The sequence below is a fragment of the Aquarana catesbeiana genome, linkage group LG11 (genome assembly GCF_042186555.1).
Source record: "Aquarana catesbeiana isolate 2022-GZ linkage group LG11, ASM4218655v1, whole genome shotgun sequence".
NCBI lineage: Eukaryota > Metazoa > Chordata > Amphibia > Anura > Ranidae > Aquarana > Aquarana catesbeiana.
In genome coordinates this window covers 123645237-123665072 of record NC_133334.1, presented here as the reverse complement: position 1 = coordinate 123665072, position 19836 = coordinate 123645237, and positions in this window count along the sequence as shown.

Genomic DNA, 19836 nt, shown 5'->3' with positions numbered 1-19836 from the left:
CACTACCTATTGCTATCATAGGGGATATTTACATTCCCTGAGATAACAATAAAAATGATTTAAAAAAAATAAAAATGAAAGGAACAGTTTAAAAATAAGATAAAAAATCAAAAAATTAATTAAAAAAAAAAAAAAAAAAAAGCACCCCTGTCCCCCCCTGCTCTCGCGCAAAGGCGAACGCAAGCGTTGGTCTGGCGTCAAATGTAAACAGCAATTGCACCATGCATGTGAGGTATCACCGCGAAGGTCAGATCGAGGGCAGTAATTTTAGCAGCAGACCTCCTCTGTAAATCTAAAGTGGTAACCTGTAAAGGCTTTTAAAGGCTTTTAAAAATGTATTTAGTTTGTCGCCACTGCACGTTTGTGCGCAATTTTAAAACATGTCATGTTTGGTATCCATGTACTCGGCCTAAGATCATCTTTTTTATTTCATCAAACATTTGGGCAATATAGTGTGTTTTAGTGCATTAAAATTTTTAAAAAGTGTGTTTTTTCCCCAAAAAATGCGTTTGAAAAATCGCTGCGCAAATACTGTGTGAAAAAAAAAAATGAAACACCCACCATTTTAATCTGTAGGGCATTTGCTTTAAAAATATATATAATGTTTGGGGGTTCAAAGTAATTTTCTTGCAAAAAAAAATAATTTTTTCATGTAAACAAAAAGTGTCAGAAAGGGCTTTGTCTTCCAGTGGTTAGAAGAGTGGGTGATGTGTGACATAAGCTTCTAAATGTTGTGCATAAAATGCCAGGACAGTTCAAAACCCCCCCAAATGACCCCATTTTGGAAAGTAGACACCCCAAGCTATTTGCTGAGAGGCATGTCGAGTCCATGGAATATTTTATATTGTGACACAAGTTGCGGGAAAAAGACAAATTATTATTTTTTTTTTTTTTTGCACAAAGTTGTCACTAAATGATATATTGCTCAAACATGCCATGGGAATATGTGAAATTACACCCCAAAATACATTCTGTTGCCTCTCCTGAGTACGGGGATACCACATGTGTGAGACTTTTTGGGAGCCTAACCGCATAGGGGACCCCGAAAACCAAGCACCGCCTTCAGGCTTTCTAAGGGCGTAAATTTTTGATTTCACTCTTCACTGCCTATCACAGTTTCGGAGGCCATGTAATGCCCAGATGGCACAAACCCCCCCCAAATGACCCCATTTTGGAAAATAGACACCCAAAGCTATTTGCTGAGAGGTATAGTGAGTATTTTGCAGACCTCACTTTTTGTCACAAACTTTTGAAAATTGAAAAAAGAAAAAAAAATACATTTTTCTTGTCTTTCTTCATTTTCAAAAACAAATGAGAGCTGCAAAATACTCACCATGCCTCTCAGCAAATAGCTTGGGGTGTCTACTTTCCAAAATGGGGTCATTTTGGGGCAGTTTTGTGCTATCTTGGCATTTTATGGCCTTCAAAACTGTGATGGGTAGTAAGGAGTGAAATCAAAAATTAACGCTCTTAGAAATTCTGAAGGCGGTGATTGGATTTCGGGGCCCCGTATGAAGCTAGGCTCCCAAAAAGTGCCACTCATGTGGTATCCCCGTACTCAGGAGAAGCAGCAGAATGTATTTTGGGGTGTAATTCCACATATGCCCATGGCATGTTTGAGCAATATATCATTTAGTGACAACTTTGTGCAAAAAAAAAAAAAAAAAATTGTCACTTTCCCGCAACTTGTGTCAAAATATAAAATATTCCATGTACTCATCATGCCTCTCAGCAAATAGCTTGGGGTGTCTTCTTTCCAAAATGGGGTCATTTGGGGGGGTTTTGTGCCATCTGGGCATTTTATGGCCTTCAAAAATGTGATAGGTAGTGAGGAGTGAAATCACAACTTTACGCCCTTAGAAATCCTGAAGGCGGTGCTGGGTTTTCGGGGCCCCGTACGCGGCTAGGCTCACAAAAAGTCCCACACATGTGGTATCCCCATACTCAGGAGAATCAGCAGAATGTATTTTGGGGTGCAATTCCACATAAGCCCATGGCCTGTGTGAGCAATATATCATTTAGTGACAACTTTGTGCAAAAAAAAAAAAAAATTGTCACTTTCCCGCAACTTGTGTCAAAATATAAAATATTCCATGGACTCAACATGCCTCTCAGCAAATAGCTTGGGGTGTCTACTTTCCAAAATGGGGTCATTTGGGTGGGGTTTGTGCCATCTTGGCATTTTATGGCCTTCAAAACTGTGATAGGTAGTGGGGAGTAAAATCAAAAATGTATGCCCTTTGAAATCCTGAAGGCGGTGCTTGGTTTTCGGGGCCCCGTACGCGGCTAGGCTCCCAAAAAGTCCCACACATGTGGTATCCCCGTACTCAGGAGAAGCAGCAGAATGTATTTTGGGGTGTAATTCCACATATGCCCATGGCATGTTTGAGCAATATATCATTTAGTGACAACTTTGTGCAAAAAAAAAAAAAAAAAAAATTGTCACTTTCCCGCAACTTGTGTCCAAATATAAAATATTCCATGGACTCAACATGCCTCTCAGCAAATAGCTTGGGGTGTCTACTTTCCAAAATGGGGTCATTTGGGGGGGGTTTGTGCCATCCTGGCATTTAATGGCCTTCAAAACTGTGATAGGTAGTGAGGAGTAAAATCAAAAATGTATGCCCTTTGAAATCCTGAAGGCGGTGCTTAGTTTTCGGGGCCCGTACGCGGCTAGGCTCCCAAAAAGTCCCACACATTTGGTATCCCCGTACTCAGGAGAAGCAGCTAAATGTATTTTGGGGTGCAATTCCACATATGCCCATGGCCTGTGTGAGCAATATATCATTTAGTGACAACTTTTTGTAATTTTTTTTTTTTTTTTTGTCATTTTTCAATCACTTGGGACAAAAAAAAAAATATTCAATGGGTTCAACATGCCTCTCAGCAATTTCCTTGGGGTGTCTACTTTCCAAAATGGGGACATTTGGGGGGGTTTTAGCACCTCATGAAATGACATAGACAGTCATAAACTAAAAGCTGTGTAAATTCCAGAAAATGTACCCTAGTTTGTAGGCGCTATAACTTTTGCGCAAACCAATAAATATACGCTTATTGACATTTTTTTTACCAAAGACATGTGGCCGAATACATTTTGGCCTAAATGTATGACTAAAATTGATTTTAATGGATTTTTTTTATAACAAAAAGTAGAAAATATCATTTTTTTTCAAAATTTTCGGTCTTTTTCCGTTTATAGCGCAAAAAATAAAAGCGGCAGAGGTGATCAAATACCATCAAAATAAAGCTCTATTTGTGGGAAGAAAAGGACGCAAATTTCGTTTGGGTACAGCATTGCATGACCGCGCAATTAGCAGTTAAAGCGACGCAGTGCCAAATTGTAAAAAGTGCTCTGGTCAGGAAGGGGGTAAATCCTTCCGGGGCTGAAGTGGTTAATTGGAGTGTTCGCTTGTCATTCCTGAGCGATAGTACCATCCAACGCCAGCCTCATAAGATGTGGTTCTCAACACCGTTGGTTATATGTAAACAAATAAACAAGGAAAACTTCATTGCGCAATGGACTAAATATAGTACACCAGCAAAACACTATGAGATACACTCACGTGCGCCCCGTAGTAAGAAAACATATGGATATGCAAGTAGCAGTCAGCCGCTGTGGATGAGAGAAAGGATCGCTGCAGTACACAGCCAAATAACAGACTGCAGAGTGCATCCTAGGCTCCTCCCACGCGTTGCATCACCGTCACGTGACTTTCTCAAGGATACACTCGAGATACCATGGTCTCAGTTTATAAGCACAATGGCATAGCAGTTACCATGGATACAGTATTGTTCACTCGAGTCATCATCCTGCTTACTGCATGTAATCATATGTTTATTTTTAGGTGCACTTTATTATACATACAACAAAAATATTTTAATGGTAGCAAAATACACATATTTATAAAAGCCGCTACACAGACATAATACCAAATTAAAAATACACACTGGGTATTCCAAGCATTGTTATACACCCTCCAGTGGTATAAAGCTAGTATTGCACAATTGAGCTTTACTTTGAAACGGACATGGCTGACCATCTCCAGCAAAAGCATACAGTCCTAAAACATATCAAGGGGCGATTTAAATAATTCCACACACTTTGTCAAAATACCCCATTATAGTCCCTTTATATAGCGCTACATCGCGCCCCCTACGGATAAACATAAAAGCAGGATCAAATCCATTCATGGAATACTTATTACGTATTCTAAACCATAGATTTATATACATGAATGGAGTGCAACATTTTAATTAAAAATATAAAATATATAAATAAATTAAAAATGCATATGTGTATTGCAGAAAAAGATCTGAACTAGCTAAAACCAAAAGCATTTTTTGTATAGAAAGTTTAAAAAATATGTGATAAAAAAATCTTTTCCTATTAAATTCCATGTTTAAAATTATTTAAAAATCTGATATAAAACAATTAAGATCGAATTCAATATTCAAGCCATGTGGTTCAAGAGTACGCATCTGGAATATCCATTTTGATTCATTTTTACTGAGTTCCCTAATCTTATTGGAGCCCCTCCAGTGTGGTTTATATCTTTGAATTGCCCAGAACTTCAAGTCCCTGGGATCCCTATTATGGTACATAGCAAAATGTTTCGAGACACTATGCTTAGGGTAAGCTTTTTTAATATTTTGGATGTGTTCCCTTATTCGCTTCCACATAGGTCTTTTAGTTCTGCCTATATATTGGAGAGAACAAGAACATTGTAGGACGTATACCACGCCTTCTGTTCTACATGATACAAAGTCCTTGATCTCAAATTCTTTTCCGGTACTGGTTGATGTAAACTTGTGACACTTAAAACCGTTTTGATTGGTGTTTCTACAGGCATAACACCTCTTACAGGGAAAGAAACCTTTTCCCTGGAAGAAGGACAAATCAGTTGCTTTTTTAGGAGGATTCGGTAAATTTTTTGCTATTAGGTCCCTTAATGTTGGGACTCGCCTATATATGAATCTAGGTTTCTCTGGCAAAATATTACCAAGAGTTGTGTCTGTTTTCAAAAGAGACCAATGTTTTTTGATGATTTTCTCCATTTTTTTATGCTGGACGCTAAAGTTCATAATTAGAGGTATATCATTATTGATTTCATTTTCCTTAATCTTGTCTTGGATCAATATCTCTCTTGAGACCTGGTTCACTTCTGCAATTTTATTATCAATAAATTCTTTGCTGTAGCCTTTGTCTTCAAACCTTTTTCCCATCCATTGAGCTTGTTTAAGGTACTCATTGTTATCCGAACAATTTCTTCGTAAGCGTATAAACTGTCCTTTTGGGATATTAATTAGCCATGGCTCATAATGGCAGCTATCCACTGGTATATAGCTATTCCTCTCAACTGGTTTGAAGAACGTTTTGGTACTGATAGAGTTTTTCTTCAGCTCTATTACTAGATCTAAGAAATGAACTTTTTCCTCACTGATTTGATATTCAAGTTTGATATTTTTCTGATTCAGATTCAGCTGTTGGAAAAATAGAACTAAGCTTGATTCATCCCCTCTCCATATTATAATACAATCATCAATGAATCTTTTATATAGTACCAACTCATCTGGGATGTTTGAAAAGATTGCTTCCTCCTCCCATTTGGCCATGAATACATTGGCTACGCTCGGAGCATATTTAGCTCCCATTCCTACACCCGTTAGTTGTCTATAGTAATTTTCTCTATACCAGAAGTAATTGTGTTGTATTCCAAACGCCAGGCTCCTTAGAATGAATCTTTTTTGCTTGGAAATAAGGTGACTATATTGGTCCATAGCCCACTTTGATGCTTCTATTGCATCACTATGCTCAATTATTGTATACAGTGAAGCTACGTCAGCTGTTGCTATAATATATTTCTCATCAGATTTCAAAGTAACGGTCTCCAATACTTGTAACAAATGTTTTGTATCTCTTAGATATGCTTTAGTTTGGGGTACTAAAGGTTGCAAAAAGGTATCTACATATTCCCCCAGCCTCGCATTAATCGATTGTATCCCATTTATAATGGGTCTTCCTGGTGGTTGCTCTGCATTCTTGTGAATTTTAGGCACCGTATAAATTATAGGAACTCTGCAGGTGTCAGGCACTAAATAATTAGATTCTTTTTTAGTTAAAATATTTTTGTCTATTCCTTTCCAGATTAAATCGGATAATTCCCGTTTATATTCTCTGGTAGGGTTGCTCCTGAGTTCAATGTACGTATTAATGTCGCTTAATTGTCCCAATAATTCCTGATGGTAATATTCTTTTGATAATATTACAATGGCACCCCCTTTGTCTGCTGGTCTTACTATAATATCCTTATTTTGTTCCAGCTGCTTGATGCCTTGTTGAATGTGTTGGGGTTCTGAGATTCTTCTAAATTTCAATTGTTCAAGATCTTTCATCACCATTTTGTTAAACACTTCAATATGTTCATTGTTTGTTATGGGTGGATTGAATAATGATTTGTTTCTCAAGCTGCTATGCTTAATTCCTCCTGAAGTTTCCATCTCAATGTTGTTCATGGAGGGGGGCTTAGATAGCATGTACTTCTAGATATTCAATCTTCTCGGCATCAGCATCCCTTTTTCTGGGGTTTGGACTTCTTTCTCTGTTGTGTTGTTCTTGTTTGGGGGGGGGGATCTTCGTTCCTGCACATTTCTAAAAAAGATCTTGATTGTTCTTCATCATTGTAATTTCTTAGGGGCTCATATCTATTGGTAGTATGTACTGGGCTTCTTCTTTCATCATACCTGTGCTGTTCATGATCTCTAGCCCAATTTCTACTCATATTAGGTTGGTGTTCTCGGGGTTCATATGTATTCTGTTGATAGTCCCTTAGATCTTTTCTCTCAAAATTCCGATGATGGTTGGTTGATTCATCTCTGTATGTATACTGGTAGTCATCTCTTGGATCATTCCTATAGTTGTATTGGTACTATCTTGATTCGACCCAATTTGGTTGTTGGTAATGTCCTTGTTCCCCATATCTGGGGTTCCTTCCATTTTCACCCTGGTAGTATTGTGGCCCATTTTTGGGTGATTGGTAAGGCCTGGGTTGATTGTGAGGTGACTGATATGGTCTATTAGACCTCCTGTTACCATTATTTTTCCAATAGGGTCTTCTCGGTGATTTATTTTTTGTTTTATTTCTCCACCAAGGTTTTGGGGTTCTTGGGCCATTATCTCCTCTATGTGTTTTGCTCTGTTCCAATTCCAGCTGTCTATTATATCTTGGGGTTTCTGGTGTTCTAGATCTTCTCTCTGGAGTTTTGAATCCAGATTCTCTGGATAAAATTAATATTTTATTAATAAACTTTGATGGGTTTGTATATGGATTTTTAACACATGAGTTTTTTAGTATATTTTTTGTCTGTTTATTGTATTTTATTTTTATTTATTTATTTATTTGTATTATATTGGTAAGGTTTCTATTATATTGGTAATGTTTTGATTGATATTGATTCTGAAGGACAGCATCGGGTGATGTTAAATTGAATATACAATTTTATGGATCATTAATGTTCACATGAGGGCAGTGTTTTAACTTTATTTTTGAATTTATATTTCCAATCTTTACAGAGAAAAAATGCAACAAAGTGCATTAGGGGGGCGCCCCCTTGGACTTTATATGGCAGAGGGAAGTAATAGGAAGTAGATATGTATAAAAGGCACAAAAGTGCCAACTTTATTAATATACAGAAATAGATTTTTATAAAAATATAAACACAATACACTCTTAAGGACAGTATATCAATGAGTTAATGTCAAAATTAAAAATACAATTTATATCACCCAAAGCTAACAATCCAAATTGCTGCCCAATTTAAATTAGGTTCAGTTTAGGATTGGCAGCATACATCCCGACATGTTTCGGAAAATCACATTGAAATTTATTTTTCCTTCTTCAGGGGAAGTTTTACAGTTGGGTAAATTATTCTCTTGTCTGTAACACAAATACATATATATATATATATATATATATATATATATATATATATATATATATGTATATAGTAATGTTGACATAGTAGCATAGCAGAGACATCAAGAAATAGTCAACGGCTTACTATGCCATTATATAGAGTAACAGGGTAGACAGTACATATTTTTGACTCATTGGGGATTTGAGGGATAAAAACAAACAGGGAAAGTACATGCTGGCTGCATGAGTCCACACACGACAAAAAATTGTCCGTGTGTCCATAAGCTGATCTGCTGGGATGCATTCACAAGAGACGCCCGATTTTTTCAACAGAGATCAAATTATTGCCACTGTGGGGACAAATGTGACAGGAGGATAATTGAATCAAACTTCCTCTTATTTTGGAAATGGTAAAAAGAGTAAAGAAGATTGCGACAGACACAGGGGCACAAGACCATGTCCATATATTGCCTGTCATATCCACAGTATTTACATCAAGTTAAAGAGCTGCATATACTGCTGACATCCCAGTGGCGGCCAGTGGACTGACACAAGCCTTCCTGGTGCGAGCATTTAATACCTAATCTGGTTTAACACGAACCAATGGAACAGTCCATTCCATCTGAACAGAGAGGCGTGCTGCATAGTCACGCCCACAGGGGCGTGCTGACATCACCATGTCACCGGCAGGTGAACGCTTGCCGCTAGTCATGGAAATGGCGGCAAGAACGTAAGCAAGCTCCTTCTGGTGCAATGGGACAGGGGCAGAGACAAAGACTAGTCATAAGCCCATCCTGCATCAGTGGAGCTTACCTGCCGGGTGTCTGCGTACAAGCATAGAGGCGTGGATACGTGGCTGAAGGCCACCTAGTGGAAAAAGATGTAATGGCAGCCAGCAGGTTTACATAGAGAAGAAAAATAAATAAAAAGAAAACGGGAATTAACAAAAATATATACAATGATATTACATAAAACATGGTGTTAAGCATCAAAAGCACATAACAATGAAGACCAAAGGTGACAGGTATTACATTAGTAAACAACATTGTCATAATCTTTGAAAGAAAGATTATAGTACAGGTGAAAAGTTATAGATATAGTGATAGCAACATGTTATTATGACCAGGAAAAGAAGATCTCATAACATTCATAACTTTAATTTCTCATTGTAGATGTAATTCTATTTATACACCAGTACCTAGATGGAAAAGACATGGCTGTATCAGAACATGTCAGTGAACTGATCATACAGAAGAAGAAAAAGAAAGGGGAAGAGGTTTTAAGGGCTTCATTCAGGGAGTCTGTTTTGGAACCAGGAACCTCAGAGATTCAGTTCACAGACCCCAGAAGTAAATCCTGGAAAGGATGATCGAAAGTTGAAGGCCTCATTTAGACCAGGTGGTAAAGTAGCCTGTAGATTAAATATCCACCTTAGTTCACATTGGAGGAGGCGTTTGTTAAAATCGCCTCCTCTTGAATGAAAGTGGATACAGTCAAGACCCAGGAAATAAATCCTGGGGATTGAATCTGGATGTACAGGGTGCCATATGTCGGCCAATGGGTACATCTGGGTCTAGTTTACGGATGGTCAATATATGCTGGTATATACTTTTCCAGAACTTGTTAATTGTCTTCCAGATGTAGTAACACCCACATTCACATGTGAGTAAGTATATTATGCAGGGAGTTTTACAATTAATGTAATGCTTAGCACGAAAATGATGTCCGTTTGGTAGATCTATATCCTTACGCCTGTCCATGTATTGACAATATGGACATCCTCCACAGGAGAGTGTGTCCATATTTACAAATACTGGCACCTACTTACTATGGACCCCTTACTATCTCCATTTGTGTCAGATACACATGCTGTCACATATAGGAGAGCTCCTTCTGTGGGTGACAGAGTGGTCCCAAGTGAATATAAATCCCATAGAGGGGATTTACATTCACGTGTAAAATGCTAGGTACCTTCTCCTGTGGAGGGTGTTCATATTGTCAATACATGGACAAGCGTAAGGATATAAATCTACCAAACGGACATCATTTTCGTCCTAAGCATTACATTAATTGTAAGACTCCTGGCATAGTATACTTATTCACATGTGAATGTGGGTGTTACTACATCGGGAAGATGATTAATGAATTCTAGAAAAGAATATACCAGCGTATATTGACCATCCGTAAACGAGACCCAGATGTACCCATTGGCCGACATATGGCCCTGGTACATCCAGATTCAATCCCCAGGATTTATTTCCTGGGACTTGACCGTATCCACTTTCATTCAAGAGGAGGCGATTTTAACAAACGCCTCCTCCAATAATCCAATGTATAAATAAAGCGAGAAAAGTGTAACAAATAATTCTGCGCTGCCTAGAAAATAGCAGCTAACACGGCAAATAGATAAGAGCAATAAAAGTAGGTACCAAAATTGTAGTGCTTAAATATGCAGCAAAATACAACAACAAAATGTAAAACAGATGGGAAATGAACCCCAATGGTCACAATAATAAAAGCAAAAATACAAATGCAAATAAACCCAGTGACTGGTGATAAGTGTCCAAAGAAAAAAAAAAAGTCCAAGTGAACAATGTATGAAAAAATGAATAATGAATCAGTATTATTAGGGACAAAATATATTCTAAATAACATAAAAATTAGTCCAAAAACTTTGTGTAGAAATCATAACAGTGAATACGATGTGAACTTGAAGTAGAGAGTGCCACCACCAAACTTAGGGAGGCTTACCAGATCGTTTGGACACACAAGAACATATGTTCTGTGGGTCAAACAGGCTTGTGTTGTATGTACAACCAATGGAACTCGACACTGGGATCCTCTGAAGGCTCCAACAGGAACTCACAGCTGTCCTCTAGATAGGTGGTAGTGATGGTATTTCTCATAGAGTTGATAATCTGTTTTACATTTCATTGTTGCATTTTGCTTCATATTTAAGCGCTACACTTTTGGTACCCACTGGTGTATAAATAGAATTACATCTACAATGAGAAATTAATGTTCCAGGAATGTTATGAGATCTTCTTTTCCTGGTCATAATAACATGTTGCTATCACTATATCTACAACTTTTCACCTGTACTATAATCTTTCTTTCAAAGATTATGACAATGTTGTTTACTAATGTAATACCTGTAACTTTTGGTCTTCATTGTTATGTGCTTTCGATGCGTAGCCTCCCTGTCGGTATTCCCGAGTGTGGCTCGGGGTTAAATTTCAGCACCATTAGTGGTAACCCCGAGCCACACTCGTGATTGCATTGCAGGATCCTGGGAGAGGTTACTTACCTTGTCCCCAGGATCTTGCGATGTCCCCCCCGCTGTGTCCATGGGCTGTGTCCCCCGCCCCCATGTCCTGTGTGCCGGGCTCCGTTCCCTGCGAGCGTCGCAATGCACGGGGGTGGAGCCTGGTGGCAAAAAAGTGAAAAATCATAACACATACAGTACACTGTAATCTTACAGATTACATTACTGTATGAAATCATTTCACTTCCCTTTTGTCCCCAGTGCTTTGTCCAATGCCCTGCATGCAGTTTTATATGATATATACTGTTCTTTCTGCCTGGAAACTGGAGATTGTCCATAGCAACCAAAAAGTGTCCCTTTACGTCAAAAGTGGTTTTAGACCAGCTAGAAAACAGCGATAGTAAATTAGAACACTTGCAGAACTGAGCAATAGTGAATCGTGGGAAAATTAATTTTATTATTATTATTATAATATTATTTTTTTATAATTATTTATATTTATTTATTATATTATAATTTATGATTTTGTGTTTAAAACTTCAAAATACCCAGGATATCTACTAGACTCTTGGTGGACAGATATAAGTGTGTTATTGCTAAGAATTACAGGCCTACAATATAAAATGCCAAATTTCTATGCAAAATAATTGTACTGCTTTGAGACACAAAAATCTGAAATAATCATACCGCCAGGGAGGTTAACACCATGTTTTATGTAATATCATTGTATATATTATTGGTAATGCCTGTTTTCTTTTTATTTATTTTTCTTCTCTATGTAAACCTCCTGGCTGCCATTACATCTTTTTCAAGTAGGTGGCCTTTAGCCATGTATCCACGCCGCTCTGCTTGTACGCAGACACCCAGTGGGTAAGCTCCACTGGTGCAGGATGGGCTTATGACAAACTAGTCTTTGTCTCCGCCCCTGTTCCATTGCACCAGGAGGTGCTTGCTTACGTTCTTGCCGCCGTTTCCATGACGAGCAGCAAGCGTTCACCCGGTGACGCGATGACGCGTTAAGTTATCACCCCCCTGTGGGTGTGGCTACGCCGTATGCCTCTCCGTCAGAGAGGCGCTCTGACTTCCGCAATCAGCTGCATTTCATGCAGCTGTTCAGGTGGAATGGACTGTTCCATTGGTTTGTGTTAAACCAGATTAGGTATTTAATTAAACAAACCCGGATGGCTTGTGTCAGTCCACTGGCCGCCACTGGGAGTATATGCAACTCTATAACTTGAGGAAAATACTATAGATATGACAGGCAATATATGGACATGGTCTTGTGCCCCTGTGTCTGTCGCAATCTTCTTTACTCTTTTTACCATTTCCAAAATAAGAGGAAGTTTGATTTAATTATCCTCCTGTCACATTTGTCCCCACAGTGGCAATAATTTGATTGTTGTTGAAAAAATCGGGCGTCTCTTGTGAATGCGTCCCAGCAGATCAGCTTATGGACACACGGACAATTTTTTGTCGTGTGTGGACTCATGCAGCCAGCATGTACTTTCCCTGTTTGTTTTTATCCCTCAAATCCCCAATGAGTCAAAAATATGTAAGTACTTTCTACCCTGTTACTCTATATAATGGAATAATAAGCTACTGACTATTTCTTTTTTTATAATTGTATTTTTATTGAAAATTTTTCAAGGAAAAAACAAGATATCAATATGAACAGACAATATCAAATTTGTAAGATAATCCAAAACAATGGATAAGAAATGTCCACATATGTAGAATACAAATGTAGTCTGCAAGCAAATGTAGGAGTAAGAACAACTCATATGCAAAATAAATGAAAGAATAGAGGTCATATGTAAGTAACACCATCAGCCAAAAATAATACTGGAGAGAACAGGTAATGCTAGGGGATATTATATGATAAATAATTTGGAAAGGAAAAAAGGAGGTTGGGCTTTTCATGATACTGTAGCTGGCAAGGGAGTCCCAAATTCCGACTGGTCTCACAAATTCCAGATTTTATTAAATTGAGGGACACTGTCGTGAACAGAAGTATTCCATCCTACGGATATCAGCTATAAGTTGGAGTAATCTGGAACTCGGGGGAGTGGTGTTGGACAACCAACATAAGGGGATCAATCTCTTGGTAGCTAAAAGGATATATGAGATCAATCTGTTACCATGCTTTGTAATACCTGAGAAAGGGAGGTCTAATAAATAATGTAAGGGGTCTAGCGGAAGAGATACATCTACCACCTTCTGAATCAGCAGCATCGCCTCCTGCCAAAGGGGTTGGATCATAAAACATTGCCAAAAAATATGAAACAGGGTGCCCATTTCCTGACCACAACGCCAACATTTGTCTGAGGTCGAGGAATCATATTTATGAATGACTTCAGGAGTTTTATACCAAAACATAAGTATTTTTATAGAAGTCTCCCTCTGCAAGACACATTTTGAGGATTTAAAAATAGAAGACCATATCCTATCCCATATCTGGGAGCTAATGGGTCTACAAAGCAATTGAGCCAATTTCCTCATATATAAGTGAGAGACCTCATTAAGGGGAGTTGACTCATGGAGGATGCGATGGATAGAGGATACTAAATGTAATTGGTGGGGTCCCTGGGCACACAAATATTCAAAAGGGGTGGGTTTATCTAGGGTCAGTGTCGGAGACAGGGAATGGAAAAAATGTCTGATTTGTAGATAGAAGTAGAACGTATGACAGGGGATATCGGACTTCTCACGAATGATGTCAAAAAAGTGCAATCGACAGGAAATCAGATGCACTAGATTAAGTTGGAATAGGGAAGCATTCATCCATGGAAAGATATGTCCCAGGGATAAACTATCAGGGATGGATGGATTAAATAGTACATTCATCAGAGGCGGACATTTTGATGTGAGGGTAAAAGTTTCCCTGCATTTATACCATATGGATAGAGAGAAGTTCATAGGGGCTGTACATTGACGTATAAAGATAGGGTCAGTGTGTTGTGACGGAGACCAGATCAGGGAGCATGGATGGACCGGATACAATGTCCCTCTTTCTATTTTTGACCAATGACTGGGGGCATGTAGGCTGGACCAAGAGGTTATAATTCTTAGGTGGGTTGCATTATAATACTTTATAATGTCCGGGGCACCCAAACCCCCTCTAGATTTAAGGGCGAAAACCACCGAACTCACAATGCGGTGAGCCCTGCTGTTCCATATGAATTTTAGGAAGCTCCTTTGAATGGCTTTAAGTTGAGAGAGGGGGGTGGCCACGGGTAATGTTTTAAAATAATATAACAGCCTGGGCAGAATGGACATCTTTAATACATTTATTCTACCTAGAAGGGAGAGAGGGTACTTAGTCCAGCTTTGCAAGGATTTGTTGTCTAAAATTAAAGGGGGAAAGTTTACAGAGTAGAGGGTTGAGTAAGTAGGGGTAAAATGGACCCCCAAATATTTGAGGGAGGTGAAACACCATTTATAAGGATAAGATTGCTTCAATTGAGATAAAAGAGGGGGAGGGATGTTCAAAGGAAGGGCCTCAGTTTTTGTGGTGTTAACTTTGTAGCCAGATATGGCACCAAAAGAGGAGAGAAGATCATGTAATTAGGGGAGGGACAACAATGGTTGGGTAATGGTTAACAGAATATCATCCACAAATATCGACAATTTGTATTCCCTCTGTCTCATCACCACACCACGAATATCCGGATGTAGACGGATAGATTCAGCCAGGGGTTCAAGGCATAGTATGAAGATTAATGGGGATAAAGGGCATCCCTGCCGAGTACCATTACTCATAGGGAAGCAAGGCGACAGAAAGGAAGACATCTGTACTTGTGCTACTACTTGGGAATACAATGCCTGTAGCGCTTTTAGAAAGGGGCCTCTGAAACCAAACTTAAGTAGCGTTGCAAACATATAGGGCCAGCTCAGCGTATCAAAGGCTTTTTGTGCGTCAAGACTTAAAACTAGAGCTTGACGTGAGGATCTGTTTAGAAGATCAATTAAGTCTATGGTGCATCAGGTGTTGTCCCCTGCATGCCTAGTCAAGACAAAACCTACCTGATCTCTCTTAATCAGTTTTGGAATGTATTTAGAGAGTCTAGAGGCCAGTATCTTAGTAAAGATTTTATAGTCTAAGAGGGCAATAGGTCTGTAATTGTCAGGGAGGGAGGGATCCTTTCCCGGTTTAGGTATAACAGAGATATAGGAATGTGAAAAATGAGAGTGTGGGGATTGACCTTTGAGGAAGGTACTGTATAAAGTCAGTAAATGAGGGGATAAGATGTCAAAGAAAGTCTTATAGTACGTATAGGGGAGGCCATCTGGGCCAGGGGATTTATGAAGTGGGAGGTCCTTAATTGTGTTGTGAAGTTCCTCAGCAGTTATAGGAGCATTCAGATCAGCCAGATCAGAGGTAGATAGTTTCGGAAGACTAATGCCCCATACACACGGTCGGATTTTCCGATGGAAAATGTCCGATCGGAGCGTGTTGTCTGAAAATACAACCGTGTGTGGGCTCCATCGGACATTTTCCATCGGATTTTCCGACACACAGAGTTGGAGAGCAGGAGATAAAATTTTCCGACAACAAAATCCGATCGCGTCAATTCCGACCGTGTGTGGCCTGTTCCGACGCACAAAGTGCCACGCATGCTCAGAAGAAATTCCAACACGGAACAGCTCGGTCTGGTAAACTTAGCATTCGCAATGGATACAGCACTTTCGTCAAGCTGCAATGTTAAAAATGTTTCAATACAGCGCACTCTCTTCTTCTTTATAATGTGACAAGAATGAAGTAGTTTTGCTGCTCATATTCACACACACTTCTCACAAACATTTTTTTTTGTTTTTTTATTGGGATTCCCTGAATATATTGTTATTTGTCACATCTGACAGAATGTTTTTTATTTATTTTTATTTTTTTTTGTTTTTTAAGCCATTTTTGGTTTAGATTTTATGTTTGTATTTTTTCCAAGGCTGATCTTTGTTTAAGGTTGTTTTTAGTTTGACTCCAGAATATTTTTGTGTGTGTTTTGTGTGTCAAGTTACTACAACACCATTGATATCTTTTATTATTTAATCTCAAGGAGATTGTTTGTTGTTGGTGTCCCTTGTTAATTTCACATTGTATTTTGGAAATGTACCTGAATCCTCAGCAACAAACTGTTCTTTTTGAAGTAAAACACACATAGGCAAGTATAATTCAAACAAAAATTCCTTTATTAAGGGCTCAGAACCAAACAAAGAGGGAGGCAACACTGGATCAACATGAGAAATTAGCGAAGCCTGGGACCCCCACGGCAGACATGAATTCTTGAACATCAAAATTGGTGGCCTGAGGAGTCCATATGTAAGGGAGGGCAGTCTGGTCCAGAAGTCCCAGAGATCCGGAAAGCAGCAGATGACATCTGTGTCCCCAGGCTGTGGTACCACAAGAGGCTGCATCTTTTGGCCGACCAGACTGGATCCAGGGTCATCACTTTCTGGTCTTCCTTCCACGCTTCATTCCGGGCTGTGGCTGTGCTGTTGGAGATGTGGCAGGAGGAGGAGTAGGACCTGGAGGAGGAGGAGGACTGGGAGGACCTGGAGGAGGAGGAGGAGAAGGAGGAGGAGGAGGAGGACCTGCAGGAGGAGGAGGAGGACCATCTGTGAGTTTGCAAAAGTGTGTCTGAGATGTAATTTGGCCCCTCATACCTTTATTAAGAGCCTCCAATATGAGCGACTCACACATGAGTTGTTGTCCCTCCTCCATCCTCTGCATTTTAGAGGCAATGAGGGCAGCAATGTCCTCCTAAACTGTGTGTGGTGCTCCCAGGGCCTCTGTAGTCCTCCAAAAGAGACCTATGGCAGCCTCTCCTAGGGCACTCCTCCTCCTGCCACTTTCTCTTTCCAGGTGTTGGGGAGGGACCGGCATATCAGGCAGGTGGCTCGGCCCAGCCACCTCCTGGCTGAGACTTCCCTGTGTATGAAAAAGGGACATGATTTTAGTTTTTGCATCATCAATCACAATCCTAAATTAGTACTCCAAACTAACATCTAGTTAACATCATTGATTGGACAACCAGCAATATTTAGAGGAATGCTATACCTGGCTCAAGCTGGGCTCCTCCACATGTTGTTGCCTGGAAGGCCCAGGTTGGGCGTCAGAAGCCTCAGCCGGGGGGGGGAGGAAGCGTGGAAGGAAGACTGGAGAGTGATGACCTGGGTTCAGTCTGACCTGCCAGAAAATGCAGCCCGTCATAGTACCACATCCTGGGGACATAGATGTCATCTGCTGCTCCAGATCTCTGCGAATCCTGGACTTTCTGGCGCTCCCTTACATATGTACTCCTCAGGCCACCAATTAAGATCTTCAAAAATGTGATGTCTGCCGTGGGGATCACCTGTTTCACAATTTCCAACAATTTATCCAGTGCTGCCTTCCTCTTTGTTTGGTTCTTGTAATGTGGGTTGTTGATCTCCCACAGACATGGCAGCTCCCTTAACATATCAATGAATAGTGACATGAAGTCATTATCTTTTAATAAGATATCCATGTTCACTGCAAGACACAACACAAGACAAAGCCTAATGTCAGACAAAACTCTCCTAATCTTGTAACAATATAGGCCTCAATCTAGAAGCAGTATAGGCACAAGTTTGTCTCTTACCTTTGTTCTTACGATCGGCGCGTCCAATGCTCCTTCGTCCGCTCACAGATCATACGTACTACGCACGCGTGTTACGCTTTATACACACTGCGCATGCGTGTAACTCCGCCCGCCCCTGACATTCTTTCTAGTCTATTCCCCGCCCCTTTTCGTTCGGCCCAGTGGGTGAAGAGCACATGGTGGAGTCAGAGCAGGTGCGTGCTAATTATAGCAACGAGGAGGAGGAGGAGGAAAGCCCGGATCCAGAAGGAGACGATTTAAGGCCACAAATATGTCCTTTGGGGAGATGTTGGAGATGGTGGACATCATGAAGAAGGCCGACTATGACGGGAAGTATGGGCCTTACCCCAACCCCAATATCAGAAAGGCCAAGATCATGGCGAAAGTGATCAAAAGTCTGCACAGGAATTTCGGGGTGCAACGATCGAAAGATCAGCTCAGGAAGCGGTGGTCGGACCTAAAATTAAGAGAGCCCGAGCAGTACCGAAAGATCCGGAGAGTGCCGCAAAAAAGTAAGTAGTTGTGCTGTGTTCCTATTCTTTTTGTCTTTATTACGTTCGAGCTGCTCCATATGCTTTTCTTAATTGTACAGTTTCAAATGTCAATTTTAATGTTCATGGGCCCATTATTCGTTTGTATCAAACATTTTTTTTTTGCCCTCTAAAACACCATTGTTTAGGCCATATGCATTTTCCTACATTTTTTAGGGCCTACTTGGATGCAAAATATTTGGTTGTGTAGATGGGTTTGTTAATAGAATGAAATGCAAACTATTCTGTGTAAGGAGAGGACACTCAGCAGCTGTTTTCACATCTGGACACTGGAGTACTAGTGTGGGACACAAGAACACCATTTTTATTAGGGGGGGCACACAGGTGCTCCAGTGTATACTATAGGGGGGTCTCCATCTGTGAAGCTTGTACTAAACAGGTAAAGTATTGCAGGTTGACAAAGGACAATAAAAAAGCGACATCTTTGAACTCTGCTAAAATTGACAATTGTACCCCACTTCCAAGCAATGTTTCCTATTTATAGTTCTGCCATCAAATCACTGTGTGCTAATTATACCCTTTTTGTTTTACATAGGGGAGAAAAGACTCGGAGGACACCCCTCATCCGAGGAGACCAGAGACCCCCACCTGTGGAAGAAGGTGAAATACCCCCAACCCAAGTGGAGCAGGAGAAGGAAGAAGATGTGGTTGAAATAAGCACTACAAAAGGTGAGTGTCTGTGACCACAGACTCAGGTAAGAGATGGATGCTGGCAGATTTTTGATACCTGTTTTTGTTTGTTTTCTCTCTTTTTAGGTGATCGTGTTGTTAGGAATCGAGATCCGTTCACATCAGAAAGTGCCCAGAGATAATGGGGTGTAATTTAGAATTGGAGAACCTCAAGTCAAAAATCAATGATGTGATTAAAAAAAATAATAACATCATTGATGTTTTGGGGCGAATTTAATACCCCACAAAATCAGTTTGGTTTGGTACAATGTTTAAAATATTTTTGAAATGTTTCGAAAAGCCAAATTTGGAGGATGCACACAGTGTGCCAACATGTGCTGTCTGCCATCACGGGAGATCAATGGACGCGTTTTGGGGGTGCAACCCCTTCCTCAATAATAAAGTAGCGGTGAGGAAGGGCTTGCTCCCCCAAAACACGTCCCTTGATCCCCCGTGATGGCAGGTCACACATGTTGACATTCGTAAATTGGTGTGCATCTTCCAAATTTGGCTTTTCAAGGGGTGATTTGACCCCATCTGAACGCAATATCAAACACAGTTCCTAAATACTCATGTCTGATATTGCCTTCAGGTTTTACCATATGTGAACTTTGTAAGTTCAAGTTTTTTGTCTTTCTTGTTGGTTTTACACAGGCCTGTTTTATCGTAAATGGACATTTCTATTTTTGATAATGCCACCCCAAAAATTGTTATACAACAAACATGTTGGTTTGTTCTAAAAACCGTTTCTAAATGCACATGTGATTGTGCAGGTATTAAAAAGTTTGTTAATCAAGAATGTGTGGATTATTGTCTCAACGCGA